General features: G+C 38.9%; 1 protein-coding gene across 1 annotated transcript in view; it reads right to left on the reverse strand.

The window, feature by feature from the left end:
• LOC105466723 (carboxypeptidase E) overlaps window positions 1–18,237 on the reverse strand; it is a 121,251-nt gene that overhangs the window by 35,282 nt on the left and 67,732 nt on the right. The gene's annotated exons all lie outside the window — the stretch shown is intronic.

The raw sequence follows: 18,237 nt of genomic DNA on the forward strand, positions 1-18,237 counted from the left end.
CCAGGATTCAAATGCTAGTCTTTTGGTTTACTTAAAAGTCTATGTTTTTGTTTTTTTGTTTTTATTCCTAAATCATAGTGATTAAGAGGAGCCAGACTGCATGGGTGCAAATCCTAGTACCAATTCTTACTGTCTGGGATTGGGCAAGTTACTTCAGTTCTCTCTGGCTTTGTTTTTCCATCTAAAAATTAGAGATAACAATAGATTCTAGCCCAAACGGAAGGTTATTATCAGAACTAAATAAAACAATGAATGTAAATGCTTAGAACAGTGCCTGGCAAATAGCAAGTGCTATGTGTTTCCTATAATTATCTTTAATATTATTATTACAACACATTATCTTGTCATTGTGAAGTTCCTTGCCATACATAATCTAATTTTCTCTTCACAACAGCCCACTAAAATGTGTAAGGGATATATTTCTATTATCCTCATGGTATAAATCAGCCCAAAGAGGATATATTTTGCTGAAGGGCTCAGAATACTAACAAAAGTCACCGTTGCCAGTTTGAGAGACTCTCCATTGCATTTTAGGAGGAGTAATAAAATTGCAGAACGTAGCAGCAAAGTGATCTCAATTAATCCTGTTGTTCTGCTCATTTCTGCTTCATCCATCCCACGGGCCCAATTTCTGCAATGGAAAGGATTCTCCCTTCTACAAAATCGCTAAGGCTGTTGGTTCTTGGTATAAGAAGTTGGAATCATTTTTCTCCTGGAAATATGTTAACTAAACATTCTTTGCATGAGAGTCCTGAGTGTCTGATTTAAGTGACTATTCACCCCAGAAAACTACATTCTTGTGGTGACCTCTCAGCCTGAGCTTCCGCTAATCTTAATCTAAGGATCAGGTGGGAGCAGGATCAGGGCTATTTATACCCCCCTCAGTTTTTACTTTGAGGGAGAGTCTCTAATAAAATTAGTCCCCCCTAGGGACTTGCCCAGAAAGTAAGAGAAGAGATGAGGATGTGTGAGATGTTTTCTTGGCTTCTGATTTCAAAGGTAATAATAACCTTCTTCCTTTCTGTAAACTTACGCAGTTTATACCTTCATTTATGCGATGTATTCATTTGACTGAGGCACAGGAGAAACTGCAGCAGCCCATTAGAGAGAGAGAGAGCAAGTAGCCAGAGGAATATTAGAAGCCGGCTTCACAAGTTTTTTTTGAAAAAGTTGCACTAAGGAGGCATTTTGGTCCTGCTCCCTTCCCCAAAACAACTTTGAGGCTTCACGTCACTCAATAAAGCTTGGCCCACAACCCCTAATTACACTGAAAATTTTTATAAATTCTCTGTATTTAAATCTTTTTTTTAATCAATTAAAGAAGAAACAACAAACCCATAGTTACTAAGCCACATTTGCCCCCAGATGTCTGGTTTAGCTAGCACAGTATATTTGTGTTCGAATGTGAATGCTTTGGGATAGAGCATGCTCCCTCTAGTTCTGCCACAGACTGCGCCATTCCCTACTGCTGCTTTACTCATTTATGTTTGTAACTCCTGATTTTCAGACTCAGAAATGTGTGACATGGTTTCTTTTCAAATCTGCAGATTTCTCTCAGCAAAAACCTCCCCCAATATATCTATATATTTGTGAGGAGGTAGTAACGATAATGACAATAACAATGCTTTAGGTTGACATGAAGACAGGACAACAAAGATCATTATATTGAAGATATTAATGTATGGAAATAAAATGCAAGACACAGATGACAGCAAAAGAAAAGGCAACTGTATCTCTAACCCCGTCTGTCCTCAGGAATAAATTAGATCACTATATAATCTTATCACTGGAATACAGAAGAGCTATGTTCCTTTACGCCAACTGACATGACTTGTGAGATGGGGAAGAGCCGCATTGTTTAAAGACAGCATTTGCTGGACATACGTGCAAATCCCAGGGTCAGACACTACATGGGATCCAAAAGCAAATATGTCAGCATTCCTAAACTGAAGGAATGTAGAGTCTGGAGGAAGACTCAGACATGCAATGGACAGTGTTCAGGAGTGAGGCAACGGTGAAGGAATGTTGGATATGTAACTAAACTGCTTTGAGGTTCCAAACCGGAATGTTCCTCCCACCCCTCTGGCATCTCTCCAGCTCTTTTCCCTCCCAAAGCCAAGGCTTTCTTTTTAAAACACAACCCTCCTCAGGTCACCTCCACCTAAGAACCCATTAGTAACTTCCCCTTTGCTTTCATGATAAAGACCGAAATTCTTTACAAGATCTTGAACCTCCACATGGTTTGGCGTGGTGCCTCTCGCCTCCTGAGGCACCGGCCTTTCCCTCCTGTGTTTCAGCCGTCCTTCTTTCAGCCACGGGACTCATGCCTATAATGCTCTCTGCTTCACATATTCACACATTTTATCTGCAAAGCCTTCTAAGTATGGCTAAATACGGCTTCCTTGGAGTATCTTTAGTCTAGGTCCAGTTCCTTTGTTATTTTTCTTTTTTCTTTTCTTTTCTTTTCTTTTTTTTCTTTTTTTTTTTTTTTTTTTGAGGCAGAGACTCACTCTGTCACCCAGGCTAGAGTGCAGTGGCACAATCATGGCTCACTGCAGCCTCGAACCCCCGGGCTCAGGTGATCCTCCCACATCAGCCTCCGGAGTAGCTAGGACTATGGGTGTGCACCACCATGCCCAACTAATTGTTTTGTAGAGATGAGGTTTTGTCATGTTGCCCAGGCTGGGTTTGTTATTTTTAATACCTCAGTTTGAAAATATACATTCATCAATGTAGTTATTTGATTAACCCCTCTCTCGCCCAGACTGTAAGGTCTATTAGTCCTGGGATGGGATCTATTTCAGCTCAGTAGTGTGTCACCTGTGCCCCCACCTAGAGTCTGGAACGTAGTAGGGATTTGCATTCTTGTGAGAATGAGGAAAGAATAAATTCTGAGCTTAAATATCAGTTCAATAAATTTGTGAACAAATGAGTAAATGAATGGTCTTGCTTTTCAATCCCATCCTTGCAGCGGCGAGGCTGACAGTAGACCTGGCCCTTGAGACAGAGGTGCAGCTGCAGACGCTTGAAAACCCTCTGGAGCAGTGAAGGGAATAAAGGAGTAACTGAAGGGGGCTTGAGGCAGCTTCAAGGAGGCTGCACCCCGGATGGAATATCAGGAGGCCTCAATGGCTCGTTGCTCTAGCCAACATCCCCTGGTAGGAATGGAAACTCTTCTTTGGGAATGAAGGAAGCAGTATTGTGAACAGCCGATTTCCCATCAAGAAGATTAATCTCCATGGTCACCACAAAACGTCTCCAGGCGAGCAGCTCCCCAAGGCTATTTTTGTTGTAAAGTCTAAACAACAGATTCTGAAGAAATTTTGCTTTCAGAATCCTTAATACAGAAATAGCAATAAAATTGAAGACTTTCGATTTTGAATGGCCCTCTCTGAGTCAACACATTCTTTACCTTAGACTTTTTTTAAGCAAAGCAGTGAGTTTTTCATCATCAATTTTCTTTTCTGTGTAAATGGATGACGTTTGCCTTCCTGTTTATAGTGTATACATGGAAGAACAAACTACAGGTTTAACACGTTGCAGCTGCCAGGTACGTGGATCCGGCTGGTAATGTACGCGTCCCTGTGAGTTAACTCATCTTTCTCCTAGCAACGGGGTAGGGGAGCGGAGAAGACGGGGAGAAGCACTACCCTCAGGACATTGGGGATGGTAGTTTTTACATTCATCTTATTTTCTTCATTAATTCATTTTCCTTTTTACACAGTAATCCTGAGTTCCTGAAGTTGCAATTGAGGAATCATCATATTTGCACAGGTTGCAGTTCATAGGCTCAGCAAGCACCTTTTCCCCATTGTGTCAGTTTTCCCACAATTTCATGTAACCATCCAGCATTCCAGTTACTTCACATGGCACACAATCATCAATCGAGCCATTATTAAAAGACGATCAACTCACAAACCAAATCTAGCCTGGCTAGGCCGAGTTTCTATCTTTTTCCATCTGTATCACAGAACAATTAATGTACCTGGTTGGATTTGCATTGTTGTCACAATAAGATAAGAATAAATTCTAAGCTTTAAAAATATCCACAGTTTTAATTAAGGCAGAAATAGTTGCATAAATTTCCAAACCAGAGCAGGCAGATGATTTTAAGTCCAGACTTGTAACTCTTAATTTGCCCCAATTTGTATTAATATGATTTGAAATAACTAAATCAGAAAAAAGGCAGCTTTAAAGAAGTGTCTTGCCTCAACAATAAAATGTTACTCTTTTACACCCCAGAAACTATATCCATGTGGGTGAAATTTGAAGCTGGAGGCAAGTTAGCAATTTTCCCAAATGGTAAAAGGAATTTACGCCTTAAAGTGACCAGAAAGCCACTGAAACAGAAGACCACAGGTCAGTAGGGTGAGCATGAAATAAATGATCAAATACACAGACAAAAGTAAAAAATAATATTGTCTTCCATTCCTACGAAAATAAAATTTACTTTCACTATGTTATTTGACCCCATGATCAGTCTGTCTACCTATCTAATGTTTTCTTCTCCTTTTGGAAATAACAGACGGGCTGATCACTAGGCACAGTCATTGAACAGATAATCTGAAGACCCCTTTCAAATCTTAGAGCCAATTATTCAACGGCCTTTCTACAGGAAGGAAACAGCAGAGGGAAAATACCCAATGGGAAATGAAATAACAAATGTGAATGTGGGTTGTAAATTGTGAAATTTACGTAAGAAGTGGAGCATCATTATTTAGAGGGAAAAAAAGTAGGTTAAGGGTATTTTAAGAAAGAAGCTGATTATAGTAACAGAATTCTCCATCTTTTACCCTGAAAATAGAGAAGAAACTCACTCTGGGATGAATCTATTCTTCCTCCAACAACAAATTTTTGCCAAAATATAGGTCCACTAATTCATTTGGAAGTTACATATTTAACTCACTGATTACATAATTCTTGGAGCTGGTGACAATTTCATAATATGTGTTCCTGGTACATGTAATAAACTGAACATAATGCTGAATAACGATAGTGTAATTTCCACAGGTAAAACCCCATTTTTCAAAGATATCATGATAAAATGTACACAAAAGCAGTGATTTTGAAAAATAGACAAACAAATGGCTATATAAGCCTCACAATCACTGCACTGATTTGATTTACAAACTGCTATGCAACCAAGTTGGAAACATCTTTGGAACAGATGGGCCATTTCATCAATGATCCTCCCTCAGTGATAAACCCGGGGTTAAACCATTAGTGCTACTAATTGTTTCCCCTTGTTTGACATTCTAACCTATTATAGCCCGTAAATCATTCTTGCAGAAACTGGATCGTAGAAGTTTCCTAGACCTGGTCAATAAGAACATCATTAATTGGCTCATGTTTTAGCACATTTTAGCAGCCTAAAAATGCTGGGCATATTCCTAAAGGAAATGCAACTCTCCAGGGGTCCAGTAAACAACACGAGGGGGTAGTATGGTTATAAAAACAGATTACTCCTTTACAAAAGAAACGAGGAAAAAGTAAAGAAAGGGGGAAAACGAAACCAAGAAAAGGCAAAGGAACAAAAAATGGTTGCAAAAGAAATGACAGAGTATAGAAGCATTATATTCTCTCTTGCTTCTTCCTTCCTTCAGAGTGAAATTTAGAAAACAACCAAATCAACATATCTTAAAAGTTAAATCTCGGCCGGGCGTGGTGGCTCAACCCTGTAATCCCAGCACTTTGGGAGGCCGAGACGGGCGGATCACGAGGTCAGGAGATCAAGACCATCCTGGCTAACACAGTGAAACCCCGTCTCTACTACAAAAATACAAAAAAAACTAGCTGGGCGAGGTGGCGGGCGCCTGTAGTCCCAGCTACTCGGGAGGCTGAGGCGGGAGAATGGCGCGAACCCGGGAGGCGGAGCTTGCAGTGAGCCGAGATCGCGCCACTGCACTCCAGCCTGGGTGACAGAGCGAGACTCTGTGTCAAGAAAAAAAAAAAAAAAGTTAAATCTCATTTCATCTGGTTTTTAATGGGCAGTCAAGATGGACTATATTACAGAATTATTCTGCAGAGACATATTACAGAATCTTTTTGTAATATTAATTATGCATTTGCTATTAATATAATTTCAAAGTTATCTTACATATGACATCTAAAATATTCCTACTAAGATTCTAATTGAAGAGAGGTGAGCAAAAGAACAGAAGCTTCACAAGTTTATAAAATAATGTCAGAGTTACAATATTAGCAGCAATGCCTTAACTTTCTGAAATGAAAGTATTTGATGCCTTTACAAAAGAAAGCTACAAACTTTTTACAAATACTCCATATACAGTGGTGTGCTGATAAATGTCTCACACTCAGCTCTAATTTGTAGCATTGCCTATTTCCATGGTGTAAATACTCCCACCCTGGCCAATTTGAAGTTACCAACTTGGCTCACAAATTTCCTGAAAATTAAAAAAGGCTCCCATATGCCAGTAAAAGCCTACTCCAGCCCACCACTGCATGTGGAAAGCAATATTTGGGACAGATGGCTTTTGGTTTCTCCAAAGATTCTCCAAAAGGGGAAACTGAGGTCTAAGAAATCTGAAGAATTTTGAAACACATTATAAGAAATATAATGAAGCTACAGCCTGGAACAGTGGCTCACGCCTGTAATCCCAGTACTTTGGGAGGCCGTGGTGGGTGGATCATAAGGTCAGGAGTTCAAGACCAGCATGGTCAAGATGGTGAAACCCTGTCTCTACTAAAAATACAAAGATTAGCCAGGCATGGTGGTGGGTGCCTGTAATCCCAGCTACTCGGGAGGCTGAGGCAGAGAATTGCTTAAACCCGGGAGGTGGAGGTTGCAGTGAGCCGAGATCACGCCACTGCACTCCAGCCTGGGCGACAGAGTGAAACTCCGTCTCAAAAAAAAAAAAAAAAAAAAAAATGTGCTGGGCGCAGTGGTCCGCACCTGTAGTCCCAGCTACTGGGGAGGCTGAGGCAGGAGAATCCCTTGAACTCGGGAGGCGGAGCATGCAGTGAGCCGAGATCGCGCCACTGCACTCCAGCCTGGGCGACAGAGCAAGACTCCATCAAAAAAGAAAGAAAAAGAAAAAGAAAAAGAAGAAGGAGGAGGAGGAGGAGAAGAGAAGAGAAGAGAAGAGAAGAGAAGAGAAGAGAAGAGAAGAGAAGAGAAGAGAAGAGAAGAGAAGAGAAGAGAAGAGAAGAGAAGAGAAGGAGGGAGGGAGGGAGGGAGGGAGGGAGGGAGGGAGGGAGGAAGGAAGGAAGGAAGGAAGGAAGGAAGGAAGGAAGGAAGGAAGGAAGGAAGGAAAAAAAGAGAGAGAGGAAGGAATAAATTAGCATCTATCCTATTACTTTTATTTTTGTTTCACTTCATGCTAGGATAATTAAAAGAAGCTTTTATTTTGTGGGGGCTTTTTTAGCATGTATTAATATAGAATTGTTTCCCAAAGCACTGCATTATTATGAATTCAACTTAGGGGGAAGGAAAGGAAAAGGGGCCTAGGGAAATTTTTTTGACTCAATAAGTTATCCTAGCAGTTACTGACTCACAAGAGTATATCACCCTTTGCCCTAAATATTAGCCATAATAAATCAATGAAGAAAATTTACTTTAACCTATTACATAGTTTTTCTAAAATATTTGTCAGCAATAATATCAGATATTCAAAATTCCTTCTGCTCTCTCTACAGTCCTACCCTACAAGACTACCTTCACAATAAAAAGGCAATATAATTTCCATTCCCATTAATAGGAATTCATCATTTAAAATTCACAAAAATTAACAATTTAAAATTAGTATCACAAAACACCTTATTATTACCATCCAAGAAGCAGCTACCTATGAAAACCTTCAGATGCAGAAAAACCTTTGACTTGTGGCCAGGCACGTTGGCTCATGCCTGTAATCCCAGCACTTTGGGAGGCCAAAGCAGGTGGATCACCTGAGGTCAGGAGTTCCAGACCAGCCTGGCCAACATAGCGAAACCCTGTCTCTACTAAAAATACAAAAATTAGCTAGGTGTGGTGGTGGGTGCCTGTAATCCCAGCTACTTGAGAGGCTGAGGCAGGAGAATCGCTTGAAATGAGGAGGCAGAGGTTGCAGTGAGCTGAGATCATGCCACTCCACTCCAGCCTGGGTAACAGAGCAACACTCCGTCTCAAAAAAAAAAAATGAAAAAATAAAAACCTTTGACTTGTTTAAGAACATTGTTAAGTGAGCACAGAGAAGTTTTAATATACAAATCAGACGAGGTAGAGATTGTTTTAATGATTTAGTTTCATGATTTGAAATCTTTCTGTAGATATTAATCACCAAAAAGATCAGTAATTATTTTTTAAAGTGCTATAATAGTTATTGGCTACAGCAAATGCTTATCAAAATGCCTTTGCGCATTTATTTACTGAAGAGGGTTTTTGGACCTTGAAGCATCTTTTAGAACTATTAGCTTCTAGTTATCTTAGATAACTCTCTTAAAAGATTCTGCTGTCTTTCACTAATATTCTTATCAAATAAAATAAGATAAATTGGGAAGATAAATTTGTTTAAGAAGTTAAGCACAAAACAGAGGTAAATGAAGTGACCCTAGAGGCAATGGAAAGAAAACAGGAATGTACCTGGCTTGTGGCAGCGACTATGATTCAAGTGAATCAATTTAGCTGATTCTCTCATTAATGTATTTTATTGTGCTTTGTATATCTACTTTGGAAAATAATTTCCATGAGAAGTTCATTTCATAGGTTGAGAAGAAAAGTTTAGGGGGCAGCATCAAGTTTCCAAAGATTGAAAGTTCTCCAAGTTTTCCAAGGTTCTTATGTGGGGAAGGATTTGGTTTGTTCTGTAAAACTCCAGACAAATCTACAGTCGTAGAAGTCATTAATTCCCACAGAAGCCAAAAGATACCTCAGAGACAAGCTGTGAAGGTTGAACTAGATAACCGCTTAAAAATCCCCTGATTCTAGAGAAGCAGGAGCTATATCTTGCTTGACAAACGACTGGTATTCAAGTTTCTAAAACTCTCCTATACAAATCACGGTTGTCAATAAATGTCAGTGACAATTTTGATAGTTCTCTGGAACAAAGAGAAAACTGTAGATCATCATAGTGAACTAAGACATGATTACAAAAATTAATGGAAAAACACTAGTCCATTTCCGCAGTCATTGCTAAATGCCCATGAATGAATAGCTCATCCTTTCAAAGGTAAATACACAATGAGTAAAAGTAATGTCATCAGAACCTGTGTGGGTGGAGAATGTCAAACAGTTCTAGCAGACACAGATAAATGAAGGAGGAAAACGCCAATTTACTAACCCTCAGATACAGAGGTAGTAGCATTAACTACCTAAAACTAAATCAACAATATAAAAACTTATTTGAACAATCTCTTCCCAGGAGACCTTTGGAACATTTTACTATTCTCTCAAAAGGAAAATAATTCAAAAGTCAAATTAATTTGTCAAAACATCTTCAGGGTGTTATTTTTTTCAACATCATCATGAAAGACTTGTGGTGTTGAACATGCACTGATTTCAGAAGGAGTAGGCCACACAATAGAATCTTTTGAAGGAGAATAAAGAAGCAAATGGGGCTCTCTGAATCATTCTGCATGCCTGAGCCTATGGAGAAATCCAGAAGCCATCTCTCCCAGATAATCACTCTCCATATGCAGTGGTGGGATGGAGTAGGCTTCTCCTGGCTTATGAGAGTCTTTTTTAATTTTCAGGAAATTTGTGAGCCAAGTTAGAAGCTTCAGATTAACCAGGGTGGGAGTATTTACACCATGGAAATAGGCAATGCTACAAATCAGAGTTGATTGTAAAACGTTTACCAGCACCACCACTATGTATGGGGTATTTGTATAAAATTTCTAGCTTACTTTTGTGAAGGCATCAACTACTCGCATTTCAAAAAGTGAGGGGATTTCTATAAATATTGAAACTCTGACATTATTTTTTATCAACTAGTGAAGGTGGAAATACCTTCTTTTCCTTTGCTCACCTCTCTTTCTTTAGTTAGGATCTTACCAGGAAAGCCAGATCTAGATGATGATGAGTCCCTTGTGGGAGGACTGGGCTACTCTGGGTCTCCCTCCAGGAGACCATTCCACAAGAAGACATTCATGAAGAATCTCCTTTTGTTCAAAGTTTGTAAAGAAAATTGAAACTGAGTGTGGTGGCTCATGCCTGTAATCTCAGCACTTTGGGAAACCAAGGTGAGAGGATCACTTGAGCCTAGGAGTTTGAGACCAACCTGGGGCAACATGGTGAAACCTTGTCTCTACAAAAAATTTAAAAATTAGCTGGGCATACTGGTGCATGCCTGTGGTTCCAGCTACTCAGCAGCCTGAGGTGGGAGGATCACTTGAGCCTGGGAGGTTGAGACTGTAGTGAGACATGATCATGCCACTGCAGTCAGCCTGGGTTACAGAGTGACAGAAAAGAAAGAGAGAAAGAGAGGGAAGGAAGGAAGGAAGGAAGGAAGGAAGGAAGGAAGGAAGGAAGGAAGGAAGGAAGGAAGGAAGGAAGGAAGGAAGGAAGGAAGGAAGGGAGGGAGGGAGGGAGGGAGGGAGGGAGGGAGGGAGGGAGGGAGGGAGGGAGGGAGGGAAAAGAAAGAGGAAGGAAGGAAGGAAGGAAGGGAGGGAGGGAGGGAAGGAAGGGAAGGAAAAGAAAGAGGAAGGAAGGAAGGAAGGGAAGGAAGGGAAGGAAAGGAAAGAGGAAGGAAGGAAGGAAGGAAGGAAAGAAAAGAGAGAGGAAGGAAGGAAGGAAAAGAGAGAGGAAGGAAGGAAGGAAAAGAGAGAGGAAGGAAGGAAGGAAGGGAGGAAGGGAAGGAAAAGAGGAAGGAAGGAAGGAAGGAAAGAAAAGAGAGAGGAAGGAAGGAAGGAAGGAAAGAAAAGAGAGAGGAAGGAAGGAAAAGAGAGGAAGGAAGGAAGGAAGGAAGGAAGGAAGGAAGGAAGGAAGGAAGGAAGGAAGGAAGGAAAAGAGAAAGGAAGGAAGGAAGGAAGCAAAGAAGGAAGGAAGGAAGGAAGAAAGGAAGTTGTGCTGACTGATAGCACTCTGGGTCAGAATCATTTGTGGAGCTTCTTAAACATACAGCTTTCTGAGCCCCATTCCCAAGGTCATACTTCAAGTTTGAGAAGGGGCCTGAGCAGCTGTATTCTGTACAGGGTCTAGAGGTGATTCTGATGCCAGGGCAGGATTGAGAAGGAATGATTTGGAAAGAAGGCACTGGGAAAATCTAGTAATTGGGAGGGATGCAATGATGCCAGCAGACTGGTGGGAATTTCAACAGCTGAGGGCCATGAAGGCACGGGGTGTTGGGGGATGGCTCTTAACAATTTGTGGGTCATGGCCTTTTTTGAAAATTCAATTTAAACAAAACAATGAATGATCTTCCCCTACATTTGGGAAAAAAAAAAAAAAACAAGAAACAAATCACAAAAATGTACAAAGATTTTACAAATTTAAGGAGCCTTATTCTAGACATTTATAAGTCAGAATCTGAAAACAGAAATAAGAGCCACAATAAATATCAGCATATGCCTATACACAGGTTTCTTTTCTTTTTTGTTAGTATATCATAGTTGTACATAAATATATAATTATACATACATGTGATATTTTGATACATGTATACAATATGCAATGATCGAATTTGGGTAACCAGGATATTCATCACCTCAAACATTTATCTTTTCTTTGTGCTGGAAACGTTGTAATTCTTCTCTTCTAGCTATTTTGAAATGCACAATAAATTATTAAAAATAATTTACCTACGGTAGTGTTGAATATTAGAACTTATTTCTTCTAGCTAACTGTGTTCATTGACTAACTTCTCCTCATTCCCACCTTCCCTTCCCAACCTCTAGTATCTATCATTCTGCTGTCTCCTTCTGTGAGATTCGCTTTAGCTCTTGCACATATGTGAGAACATGCCATAGTTGTCTCTCTGAGCCTACACAGGCTTGTTTTCTGATCCCAGACAAACAGGGCACTTTTATATGCCCTTCCTCACTGCAAGAGGACCAAAGTGACATGGCAGCAATATAGTATTGTTTAAAAAAACAAAAACGGGAGCTGGGGGGTGGTACATGGCTTAGGGGAGACAAACTTAGGTTTCATTTCAGGACTAACATTGTATATTTAACCTTGAACAAATAACCTCTAGCCTCAGTTTCCTTTTCTGTAAACTGTCTTATTAAAACCTCTTCTGGGCTGGGCATGGTGGCTCACGCCTGTAATCCTAGCACTTTGGGAGAGGTCAGGAGTTCAAGACCAGCCTGACCAACATGGCGAAACCCCGTCTCTACTAAAAATTCAAAAATTGGCCAGGTGTGGTGGTATGTGCCTGTAATCCCAGCTACTCAGGAGGCTGAGGCAGAAGAATCACTTGAACCTGGGAGATGGAGTTTGCAGTGAGCAGAGATCGCACTACTGCACTCCAGCCTGGGTGACAGAGCGAGACTCCATATCAAGTAAATAAATAAATAAATAAATAAATAAATAAATAAATAAAAACCTCTTCTGTTGAGTTGTTGAGAGGATTATAGGTGAAATACACAGATGAGACATTCTGCATCATGCCCCACTAGTGGGTAGCTAATAAATGGAAATCATATCACCCATTATTGTTACTCATACTGATAACAATAATATAGATGATCTTCCCTGTTGGAGACTTAGAAACTTCCAACAGGAATATCAGGAGCCCCTGGGATCATTCAAAAAACTACAGAACCCAAACAAGTTTGGACAATTAAGCAATCCTTCCGGGAATATAGACAATAATATCGGCCTGATTCAGACCTATCCCATGTGGCAGAGCTTCTCAAACTTGGACGTCATGTGAAGCAACTGAAGACCCTATTAAAATGCAGATTCCAATTCGGCAGATCTGGAGTAGGGCCTGAGAGCCTGTAGCTGTAATAAGCTCCCCAGGGATGCCATGCGGCTAGTCAGTGGACCATGCTATCCTGCAGGCCTAGGAACCACTCTTTGAGTGGAGAAAGGCTATTTGGAACCTCCAAAATCAAGAATAAGGGAAAGAAAGAGAGAACAAAGGAAAATGACTTTTAAAGTAATTAAAAACAACGACAACAAAAACTTGAGTGCTTTTTCTTACGCCAACCTACTTGAGTGCCCACCCATTCAAAGGCATACAGCATAATTTTCAAGGCTGCTATGTGGCTTCAGCTCTAAGACTCATTATAAATACTAAACTGTATGATCAAAAAATATCTACTGTGTGTATTAAATCTGATGTTAGACACAGGAAGACGACGGAATATTATCAGACCTGAAATAATCCTACGATACTCCAGAACTGTTCAGATGACAGGAAAGTGTATTGCTTGTCCCACTTTCAAATTCAATATTTAAATTTTAATTATGCATTAAATAATTATGCATGGTTTTACATTTTTAATGTACTTGTAAATAAATTATGAGTAATCATGGATCTTATAGGATATGCACTATCATATTTTGCTTATGGTTCTCTCACTAAAGTACTTTCAAGATTTTTACTGATTGCAACCATTCTAATTTTACCTCCCACTCAATCTCATCCATCTTCTGCTACTCTTTCATATTTATTTCTTCAGGGACTGAGATAGGACCTTTAGAGAATTTTTTTCTTCCCAATGAAGAAGAGTAATAAAATCAAAGACAAAATTGCAGATAAGATCAAGTAGATAATTAAACAGATACACAGTAGCCCCCTCAAAATCTTGACATTTCTGATTTTATAACAGTTTTTGTTTGTACTGGTATTTCACCTGTCCCTTCCCTTAGGAATTTTTTAATGTTAATTTAAATATTCTACAAACACTCCAAACTAAAAATAATATTAAGATGTTTTGCTAAATAAAATATAAAACATCTGGCTTAAATGAAGAAATAAAGACAGTTACTAAATGCTAGCGAATCACCTTTAATTTCATGTGTGCCCCAAGTAAACATTATCTACCATCTCAAAATGTCAACTGAAATGTTATACTGAACTTCATTATTTTTGCTAATAAGTTCATGATTCTTTTACAACTATTTAAGATTCTCTATTCGGATGGTTTGAGATATCTTGTCAAAAGCATTATTAAAATATTTCTTTGCAACCAAAATAAACAGCTGATTTCAAGTTTACTGATAAAAATCATCCTGTGTATCAAAAAATATATACTTAAAATAATTATCTAACTGCTTAACAACTCAGGAAAAGATAAATAAATTTTAAAAAAAAAGAATTTCTTTTCTGGGAAGATAATTAAATAACAAAAAATTAACAGAAAAATTTTACATGAAATTGCATGAAACCCAAACAAATAAACAAAAACCTAAACAGCTCTATCAACAGATAGATATATTCATCACATATCTCAGCATCGAGGGTAGGAAATACTGTGATTTTCTTTATGGGTCTCTTACTCTCTTTTCAATACTCACCAACCACACTTCTGCTTTCACACTCACCTCTCCTATCTACATATCGCTCATTTCCCCAACATCCAAGAGAGGAAAACACACAGACAATAGAGCAACAAGGACAGTCATGAAAATTAACAGGAGCCACACAAAAAATTAGGCCTCTCCTAAAATAAACTGGTATTCAAGAAAGCAAATGATAATTCAACATTTTTGGTGTCATCCGCGAACATTATTGTGTCACAAACATTTCAGGATTCAAATGGTTATTCACCTCGATCTGATCTTACCTTCTTTAAACTCATGGTATAAATGTAGGCATTAGCATTATGACATTGATAATCATAGGCTAATCATGCCAAAAGTAAACTATCTTATTGGACATAGAATCCAAAGATTGGTCTTGATAATAATAATAATGGCCTGCATGTACTTTGGGCTTACCCTGTGGTGGGGACTTTTCCACGGGCTCTCTGTGTATTAATTCATTTAATACACACTCACGTACACACCCTAAGAAGTATGAACTATTTTCATCTACATTTTACAAATGAGAAAACCTAGGGCACTCAGAGTTTAAATATCTTCCCCTATACCACAGAGCTTATTCACAGCAGGACTGGAACTCAAAAACCCACGACGTAGCACCACAACCAAAGAACATCACTACCTTCTGACTCCGTCTCCCTAATCAAGTTTCAGGTGCTTACCTCTTCCATGGTGGCCTTCCCGGACTGTCCACATTCTAGCTTATGAATATGCAAGAATTCACTGGATAGTGAACTGACGATCAAAAATGACTCAGTAAGGCAGCCCATTGCTATGGGTGTGGTAGAGTGGAGTGGTCAGTTAGGACTGGTGACAATGCATGCAATGATAAAAGAAGGCTTTTTTTTGTTTTTGTTTTTTTTGTGTGGTTTCTTTTGCTTTATTAGTTCTCAATAGAACCAAAACCAGCAGTGGTTGTACATGCTAGGGACCTCCTTCTTATGGCTCCCTTGCCCAGAGAGAAGAAAGGCATTTCCTGCTCCCCTTTAGGGCCCACACAGAAGACAATGCAGCCATGGAGGAACTGGAAGCAAAATCAAAGACTTTCTCAGCAGATGGGCTAGGGGCTGAATCCCGGCTCCACCACTGACCGCCAATCTGAGCCTCAATTCCCCACAGGAAACTGAAGACATTGTTCTTGCATGCTGTTGTAAGAATTATAAATAATATATGTAAATTCCCGCTACACTTGGTCCATAGTAAGGGTCAATAAATGGTAACCATTATTATAATTAATATCAAAAGTAATGCATTCTCCTGTGACAAATAAAATCATCTGAAGTTTTATTTTTGAAAAGTTAATAATCTCCTTTCCTCTCTCTACCCCTCTACAGGTCAATACATTTAGATCTTATTCTTTATAATAGTGGGTAACAATTCCTTTTATAAATACACAATAATTTTTACCTCTCTCCTATAGATGAACCTTCTGAAAAGGCAATAAACATTCTTGTGCATGCATATGTATATATGAATATATACATGCATATATTCAATAAAATGAACATATAGTCATAGGCCATACATTTTGGTCAATGATTAACCCCATATATGACTGCAATCCCATAAGATTATAATGGATCTGAAGATTTCCCATTGCCTAGGGCCTGTGTTTTGCTGTTCCTGACCCCGTGTAGGCCTAGGCTAATGTGTGTGTTTGTGTCCTTGTTTTTTAAAAACAAAGAATTTAAAAAGTAGAAAAATACAAAAATTTTTAAAATACAAAAAGGCTTATATAATAGGATATAAGAGAAAGAAAAGATTTTTGTACAGCTATACAATGGTTCTGTGTTTTAAGCTGTGTTATTACAAAAGAGTCAAAGAGATTTTTTAAAAATTTTAAGTTTATAATGTAAAAAAAGTTACTGTAAGCTAAGATTAATTTGTTACTGAAAAAATAAAAATTTTTCCTTTTTTTTTTTTTTTTTTTGAGACAGAGTCTTGCTCTGTCGCCCAGGCTAGAGTGCAGTGGCATGATCTCAGCTCACTACAACCTCTGCCTCCTGGGTTCAAGAGATTCTCCTGCTTCAGCCTCCCAAGTAGCTGGCATTACAGGCGCCTGCCACCACGCCCGGCTAATTTTTGTATTTTTAGTAGAGATGGGGTTTCGCCATGCTGGCCAGGCTGGTCTCGAAATCCCGACCTTAGGTAATCTGCCCGCCTCAGTCTCCCAAAGTGCTGGGATTACAGGCATGAGCCACCACTGCTGGCCATAAAAATATTTCTTAATAAATTTTGTGTAACCAAAGTATCCAGTGTTAATAAGGTTGACAGTTTTATATGGTCATGTCCCAGGTCGTCACATTCATTCAGCACTCACTCACTCACCCAGACCAACTTTTGGTCCTACAGTTCCACTCCTGGTAAGTGCCCTATACAGGTGTACCATTTTTAATCTTTCACACTGTATTTTTATTGTACCTTTTCTATATTTAGAGATACAAATGCTTCCCAGTGTATTACAGTGTTCAGTACAGTAATACGCCAGACAGGTTTGTAGCCTGGGAGCAATAGGCTCTACCACATAACCTACGTGTGTAGTGGGCTCTACCATATAGTCTGATGTTTATTCAGTGACAAAAATCATCTAACAACTAATTTCTCAAAACATATCTCCATTAAGTGTTGCATAATTTGTTTATCAATACATACTTGTGCTTTCATTTCAGTAGGTAAGATTTCTAACAGCAGTGTTGTTGATTTGAGGAGAATATCCTTTTTATATTTCAATAGCTTCTCCCAAAAGAGTTGTAGCAATTCACACACCCCATTAGTAATGTGTGAATGGGTTTGTTTACTCATTCTAAGGTCAGCAATAAAGATTATTATTTTTTCCAAACTATTAGAAAATAACTCTAGGCTGGGCACAGTGGCTCATGCCTGTAATCCCAGCACTTTGGGAGGCTGAGGCAGGTGGATCACTTGAGCTCAGGAGTTCCAGACCAGCCTGGGCAACATGGCAAAACTCCATCTCTACAAAAAATACAAAAATTAGCCAGGTGTGGTGATGGGCACCTGTAGTCCCAGCTACCTGGGAGGTTGAGGGGAGGGTCACCTGAGCCCACGACAGCAAGGCTGCATAAGTTGCAATCATGCCACTGCACTCCAGCCTGGGTGACAGAGCAAGACCCTGTCTCAAAACAAACAAAACTAAGCAAAACAAAAACTCTAATTTGTATTTCTTTTATTTAAAAAGTTAAACATTTTTTCAAACATTTATTGGCCACCTGCATTCCATTCAGTGTAACTTGCCGAATCTTATGCTTTGCCTATTGTTTCTATGTTTCTTGATGCTTTGTTAAGTCTCATTGTAAACTTGCATTACAAACAAAAGTGTATTTCTTACTTTATGTTGTGCATTTTTCAACACAGAAATTCATAATTTTGTTAGGGAAAACTATCCAACTCTTTTCTTAAATGGCTTATGGATTTTTCCTGTTTTTAAAGAAAAGCTAAATATAATCAAATTTTTACTTCTATTATTTTACATTCTGATTTTGACATTTCAATATTTATTCCACCTCACACGTATATTTTATATATATATGGTGTGAAGTTGTGGTTTCATTTTATCTTATTCTAGCTAGACGCCAATTACGCCAATATCGTTTTCCCTCTGAATTTAAATTCTACCTTTATCATAAATCAGGTTTCCATCTATACTTGAATCTATGCTGGACCTTATTCTATTATAATAGCTCCTTTTTTCCAGACTTTATATCAAGCTGTTTTTCTAAAGAAATCTTAGAACCATGTATTAATAGGCAGTAGGACTACTGCTCCAATATAAGTCTCTTTTCTAAAAT

The sequence above is a fragment of the Macaca nemestrina genome, chromosome 3 (genome assembly GCF_043159975.1).
Source record: "Macaca nemestrina isolate mMacNem1 chromosome 3, mMacNem.hap1, whole genome shotgun sequence".
Classification (NCBI taxonomy): domain Eukaryota; kingdom Metazoa; phylum Chordata; class Mammalia; order Primates; family Cercopithecidae; genus Macaca; species Macaca nemestrina.